General features: G+C 47.6%; 1 pseudogene; it reads right to left on the minus strand.

Annotated features, from left to right (window-relative positions):
• Nucleotides 1-5,824: 5,824 nt before the first annotated feature.
• LOC108759527 (uncharacterized) lies at nucleotides 5,825-6,204 on the minus strand (annotated as a pseudogene).
• Nucleotides 6,205-7,825: the final 1,621 nt, after the last annotated feature.

A 7,825-nucleotide genomic window follows, 5' to 3' on the forward strand; every position in this document is an offset into this window, starting at 1 on the left:
GCGCGGTCACGGGAGGCGGGTGCGCGTCTGGGGGCGAGGGGAGATGAACCTCCGGAGAGAGAGAGAGGGCGCCGGTGTGCCAGGGTCGGCATCGGCCGGGCCCGGAGCGGCGGGAGAAGTACGCGGGGACTGGGTGCGCGAGGCCAAACGCCTTCAAGCGCTGTACAAGGCGAACCGCCGTAAAGCGGTGCGAGAAGTACTCCAGGGACCAGCTGATCGGTGCGAAGTGTCGAAATGCCGGGTCCAGGAGTACTTTGAGCACCTATATAGGGTAAAGTAGCGGGGATGCTCTGGCCGATATTGGCGTGGAAGCCGAGCGCCCCGACCCCCCAGGTTTGCAGGAGATGTCCGCGGTCCTGGGTTCGCTCGCGGAGCGAGACCGTCGGCTCCGGCGTGTGAATAACTCTACGCTAAGTCCCGATGGTGTATCCTACCGTGACCTCCGTGGGGCGGATCCGGGAGCGCGGCTCCTCACAGCTATTTATACCATCTGCTTGCTGCTCGAGGCAGTCCCCGCGTCCTGGAAGACCTCCAACACTGTGTTAATTAACAAAAAAGGAGACCGGAACGTGTTGGAGAACTGGCGCCCTTTCGCTTTGGGGGACACCGTCCCCAAACTCTTCGCCACGCTCTTGGCCGACCGATTGACCGACTGGGCGGTCACTCAGGGGAAGCTCTGCTCCGTGCAGAAGGGCTTCTTGCGGGACGAGGGGTGTTACGAGCACAACTTCGTCCTGCAGGAAATCCTGACGCGCGTTAAGCGAACTAAGCGCCAAGCGGTGGTCGCGTGGCTGGACCTGTCCAACGCGTTTGGATCGATTCCGCACGCGCCCATCCGTAATGCGTTTATAATATCCGCGGCGCCACGGGGTCTCATAGCGATATGGGACTCCATGTACGATGGTTGCACGACGAGGGTGCGAACCGCCGAGGGTCACACGGCACCCATCCCCATCCGGTCGGGCGTCCGTCAGGGTTGTCCGCTAAGCTCTATTATTTTTAATACAGCCATCGATTCGGTCGTCCGTGTGGCGGCCGGATCAGACGATGGCTATAACTTACACGAGCACTCGTGGTCCGCGCTGGCTTATGCGGACGACATTGCACTGCTGGCCCAGACGCCCGAGGGGATGGAGAGGTTGCTAGCCTCTATGGAGGCGGAGGCAGCGTCGGTGGAATTGCGGTTCATCCCTGCAAAGTGTGCTACCCAGCACATCGGTGCTGGAAATGGCGGCAGGGTCCTACTGACGTCATTCCAAATCCAGGGGAAAACGATAAACCCCATGGCTCAGGGTGATTCGTACACCCACCTTGGCATTCCAACCGGGTTCTCCGTCGACTAGACGCCTTACGCCGCTGTCGGGGACATCGTCTCGGACCTGCGCGCGGTCGACCGCTCATTACTCGCCCCGTGGCAGAAGATAGAAGTCCTGGGGAACTTTATCCTACCCAGACTGAACTTTCTGCTACGGGGGGGCCAGAGTGTTTAAGGGTCCCCTCAAGGCCGTCGACCTTAACATCCGTCGAACTGTCAAATGCTGGCTAAACCTCCCTCAGCGAGTCAGTGCGGAGGGAGTCTACATGTCCCCCAGTTTGGGAGGGTGTGGACTCCTGCCGCTCTCGGACCTTGCCGACGACCTCACGGCAGCCCACGCGTACCGTATGTTAACGGTTCGCGATGGCGCCGTGAGGGAGTTGGTGTGGGAATCGCTGAGGGGAGTCGTTGGGCGCAGGATCGGCCACGCCCCTAGTTGCGAGGATATCGCCTCCTTCCTATCCGGTTCGTTGGATGGAAGGATGAGGGGCGGAGGGAAGGTTTCGCTCTGGTCGAGTGCGATGGCAAGGTCGAGTGGCAAGGTCCCAGGGGGGCAGCGATTAAGATTCCGCCTGGAGCGCGCGGCCAGTTAATGAATCGGCTGCGCTCGGCTGTGGCAGAGCATTACTCAAATAGGCTTCTTAGTAAGTCTGACCAAGGTAAGGTCTTTGAGGTGTCGTCGCGGAGTCGGGTGAGCAATCACTTTATCCGTGGCGGCAGTTTCACGCGCTTTGCATACTGGCGCTTTATTCATAAGGCCCGTCTTAACATACTCTTTCTCAACGGCGCACGACGTTGGGAAACTAACAATAAGCGCTGTCGGCGATGCGTTGAAGCATCGGAGACCTTACCACATGTGCTCTGTCACTGCCGTATCCATTCCGCCGCAATACAGCTAAAGCACAACGCTGTCCTGCACCGCCTCTGGAAGGCCATTCGCCTTCCAGTAGTTCGGGTTAACCAGCGGGTGGAGGGTGTCAGCGGCGATTTGGCGGCGCTACGATCTGACCTTGTGGTCTGGCACGAGCCCTCCAAAAGTGTCGTCATATGCGACGTCACGGTACCCTTTGAGAATAGGTGGATGGCGTTTGAAGAGGCCAGGGCGAGGAAACTAGAGAAACACAACGCCCTGGCCGAAGAGTTACAACGATAAGGGTATCGTGTCGTCGTGACGGCCTTCGTTGTCGGCGCCTTCGGCTTGTGGGATCCGAGAAATGAAGTGGTGCTGAGACTGCTGAGGGTCACGACTCAATACGCCTCAATGATGCGTCGTCTCATCGTCTCGGATACCATTCGCTGGTCACGAGGCATATATGTGGAGCACGTGTCTTCACCCGCCAGTACCTTCCCGTTCCTCTGGGGATCATCTCTCGACGCCGCCAAGAGCGGTTCGTCGACGCTGGCTCGCCGAGGAGAGAACAGCGCAGGATGCGGCGCGTCGCGTTCCGAACGTTGCGAGTGTCGCGTAAATTATTTTGTGTTTGTCTTGGCCTCCCCTTTTCAATCCAGCAGAGAGAGCGGTCTAATGTCCAATTATTTATTAAATGTACCTATGGCAATGACGCTACTCGCCTTCTTTATTGTATATATATTTTATAGTTAATTTATTATATACTACCTGACTGCTGGACGGGACCCCTCTCTGCTGATTTTAATTATTTATTCTATTTATTAGATTTTACTTTTGTAACCTTTACTCTTTTCTTAGCTATGCTATTTTATCTCTATTTCTTTCCTATCTTCTATCTTCTTTCTATTTTCGATCTCTTCTTTCCTATATACTATTGTACACTTCTATTTTTAAGCTCTTTTTAGTTTTTTTTATATTTTATATTTATCTATTTATTATATATTTATTCTATCTGTTTGTGGGGCCCTGACCGTTCGAGTGTGTATGCCACGTATTGCGATTTTGTATTTTACTCGAGTGTGAGTGTTCGCGATTTACACTGTTTAATTTTACTATTATTATTTATTATTCCACTGCGCGCGCTCCTCCGGGACTTTCATATTTGACGACACTTCTGTGATATCCCGGAGGAGCAATGCACTGTGATAACGTATCCCCCCTGCTTGTGTGCTGGGGGGATGAAACTTATTGTGATACAACTGCGTAGACTGGGAGGCTTGCCCCTCAGTCTTCTAGCTTTAATTGCCCATGCGGGGGGGGGGGGCCTTTGTCCCCCGCAATAAATATATTTATTTTTTAAAGCGCGCGGCCTAGCCGCTTATTTTTGTACCACCCCAGAGAGAAAATGTCTCTCTAGGGAACTTCTTTGAAAATAAAAGTCCAATTGTGTTATGATTTCAGTTTCTTACTGTTAATATTAATGAAATTTTTGTGAGTTGGATCAATTTGTCACTGTAATAAGTAACGCCATCATAAATTATAATCTACATAAAATGATTAGGACGTGTAAAAGACTTAGTGATTATTTCGTGATACATACGTGTAGTGGAATAGTAAAGCATGTTGTATAACAAAATACAAGTACTTTGCTTTCAAATTCTTTGTTTAGTTTGGTGTCTTGTATATCCCACCTGTTTTGGATATACGGTATTTTTAGCGAGTGGGATTTATGCCCAAAGTATACAAAGTGCGCAGATTGAATTCAGTGAACTAAATGCAATAAACGCATTACATGAAATATGTACCTCATGTCATAACACTTGTAATATATGTAGGAAGATTGTAATTATTATTTATTACTTCATATAGATATTTACCATTCTTATTGCTTAATAAAACTTTATAAACACATTTTACAAGTTATTGTGTCATTATACGTCTTATTTATACGCATTATTTGTAAATTTTTCATGAGCCACACGTACCCCTCTCCCTCTATGAGTAGCCATATATCCCACCCCTATGGGATTACGGCAAAAATGTAAGGGTTCAAAAAGTTCATTTTTTAATATGAAAAATAAATATTTCGGATTTCTAATATTTTTTTCATAGTAGTAGACAGTACAAAGTTTTTACTGATATGGTTCGTTTACTATAAGCATAGTAAGTAATACTTAATAAATTAAGTTTTTAATAGGTGCGGCGTATATACCGGAGTTACCCTATCCTTTAAATTTTATCAATAAGATTTGATCGACTTACAATATATATATTCCAATTCTCAGGCTCCAGATCAGGCTCATACGGCCGAAGACCGAATAGTTCCTCCAGATTAAATATGACTTCCTCCCACATATCCACCCGTTCCTGTCGGTCCCGCCACTGGTCACCGCGAGTGACCTGCGCATTGTATATGTTAATAAATCTTCTTATCCAGACGCGGCTGCGATGCGTTTCCTGGAAAAAAAAGATTACAAAGTGTATTAGAATTAGAAGTATACAAAGTGAATTATAATTTATAATTTATAATTTGTAATTTATAATTTATAATTTATAATTTATAATTTATAATGAACTTACGAGGGGAAAACCTGTACCCTCACATCGTTCCGTAGTTGAAACCGACTTGTTATCAACCATGAGATGGAAAAATAAAAATAAACAGCATAAAAGCATAAATTCGCAAAAAAAATCTAGCATATAAAAAGAATAAAACACTTACTCTTTCTATAGGATACTCGTAGCGTATTTCGATGAGATCCCTTAAATTGCTCATTGTTATTCTTTAACAAAAGTTTTTTTTTTAAATAATAAGATTTTCACTTTCACTTCCACTGTCACTTAATCACATAAACGTGCAAAAATAATCTACGATTAACGCTAAATGGTAGAATATTTTTGCACGTTTATAAAAATCACTCACGTTGCAATATATTAAGTACTGCTCTTCATACTAGTCTCGCGCGCGGATAAAATTCAGCAAAGACTGACGCTGAGGAGCATCCTTTGCCATAGCGAGGCTATCTAGGATACATTTACATTTGCGCTGCATAAGGAACACTTAAGAACATAAATGTTTGCTGACTAAAAAATTATAGAACTCTAGATGCCACAAAAAATGTGTAGGTAACAAGGGCTTGCATCTTAGAAAAAGATAGAGCGCGACGATGTCGAAGCGCGTAACGCGATATCGAAGAAAGGACCGAAGAAATGAATTAATAGAGTAAAAGTCCCTTTTTTTATGACGCAGTATTTTCAATTCGGTATTATATTAGCGCGTCGAGGGAAAGAATGGGGAGTAAAAGAAAGTTCATATGTGGTGATGAGAGCGAAAATTTTTTTATTCACATCTTATTACACTGACTTTGTACGTACTAAAAACTAAAGCTAATAGCTCGCAATCGACGAACTGATGTCCATTGAAGATGTCACTATCGCGTATAGCATTCTCAAATGCGATGAAGAATCGAGTATACTTGATATCAACCGCATCGACGAGTCGGGCTAATCATTCAAACGTTACATCGATACACCCGTCAAAGTCAAACATACGGCGTAGCGTCGTTTCGTCATGTGTACGGATGAAGAATCGAGACGTACGAGCGTAGCAACGTCCAGCGTGCAAAGCCGTTAGCGGTCCAACGCTTATAAAATTGTCTTTATATTCGTTTCGAAACATCTTGTAAATATTTCATCGCTGCACATAGAGACCGTTCCACGTTTCGAGAGGCAACAACAGTTCGTGTCGGCGATAATCTCCCAGGACGATCTCCACATAACTCGGTGGACCAACGTTGATTCCAATTTCCAGAAATATGTAGCCCGTATTCGTCACGTCGTAACGTCTGCTCAGCAAACGCACCACGCGATGCTCAATACTGTGTACATACATAATGTTAAAAAAGTTTCTTTTTTGTGTATAGAACGTTGAAACTTACATGTTATATTCGTTCTTCACGTCGTACGATGCGCTGCTCTCTTTGGTGAAGTATATTTTTTTAACCGTTCGTACAAGCGGGTATCGCAAAACTGAATGCATCGGCGTAAATTGTGACGTATATGGTAATCCTTTTGGAATCGAAGAGGGGAGGCAGGCCCTTTCTTTATAAGAATTTCGAACGTGTCGCGATACGTTTTATCACGTCTTCCTATGTATTTTCTTTGTCATGAGTTTATGCATACGTTTATACATACGTTTATACGTACGATTATACGTACATACATACGTACGTTTATACATACGTTTATATGTGTAACCGTACTCGCGAGCAACAGCACAACTTCGTCGCACGTTCTTCGTACGCAAAAGTATCTCCTTTCCCTCAGTAACTGAATTTTGCGACAGCCAGGCGGTTTTTCGGCCAAGATTGTAATTTTTATTAATAAGTTGGGCGCCAGGCACGAGAGAGCGTGCCACTCTCCGAAATCTCCTTACCTTTGCCCGTAACCATTTCGCGACGGCAGGGGTGGGTCGCAAGAGGTGTGGGAAATTTGTCGGAGGGCGAGAGAGATAGGCCACAAATAAACTACGCGAGAGCGTAATAATAAGAATAATTATTTTTGAAGAAATATGATAAAGTAGGACTAATTACATTGGTGATTATAAGATTACATAATTACAAGTACTTGCCGGAGCTTCGCTCCTCCGCTCTACTCGATACACTCGGTACTCGCACAGAGAGCTGCTAACTTACTTCTAGCGCCGGATGCCGGTCATACGCTACCGCACGAGCCCCGACCTTCCCCGCGGTATCTTCCGACGGTGTCAAACGCCCGCCCCTCGACAACCGGCAAGAACCCGTACCCGCTGCACTACCAGACCCCCGGACGTGTAACGCCGGCCCGCGGCCGACGCCACGGCGATGGTGTGACGCGATTATAGCGAACGCCTCTATGCGACACGACTCTAATCGACAACGTGAATCCCGAAAACGGACTCTACTCGGTAACACCACAACCGGAAGTTAACTCGGCAACGTGACAATACGCGTTCCCGTGCGACAGCACAATGCTCGGCGACACAATTATAGCAAGCGTGCCTACGCGACGCAATATTAAACGATAACGCAACTACAGTAAGCGTCGTTACGCGACACGACGAGACTCGACAACGCGACTACTCTACGCGTTTCTACTCGACTTTACTCTACTCGGAAATCATTCCCGGAAGTGACTCCCCTGTGGCGAGAGGAACGAGCGCGACTCGGCCCTCGATTCTATCCGAACGACTCTAATTTACTTCAACTCGGCAATGAATACTATTCTCCTTACTCTGACTCTCGAAACGCGACAGCTAATAATTTCCAAGGCTTGGGAGGATGGCACGTGGCTCGCGGTTCCGCGGCTCTACACGGCGGCCATTACGCCGATCTCTCGTTACGATTCGAGCTGGCTTACGTGCGATCCACCCGGCGACGTACCCCGGTCAGCAGCTACACAAGCGTGACGCTCGTCTCATCCTCGGCGTCTCCTTCGCGTCCCGTCCTGTCGGTACTCGGCTCCCTTCCTCGCGGTTCTCAGTTCCTCGACGGCGGTCTCGCATTTCCTTTACAAGATGCGGCTCGCTTGTGCACAGAAAGAGTGATGCCCGGGAGCTACCGGCAGATTCTCGCAGGCTGCTTAGCGCTCCCCCCTCCTGCGGGGGGAGGTAGTCACGCTGA

This window comes from Trachymyrmex cornetzi, unplaced genomic scaffold, assembly GCF_001594075.2.
Source record: "Trachymyrmex cornetzi isolate Tcor2-1 unplaced genomic scaffold, Tcor1.1 scaffold1910, whole genome shotgun sequence".
NCBI classification, from domain to species: Eukaryota; Metazoa; Arthropoda; class Insecta; order Hymenoptera; family Formicidae; genus Trachymyrmex; species Trachymyrmex cornetzi.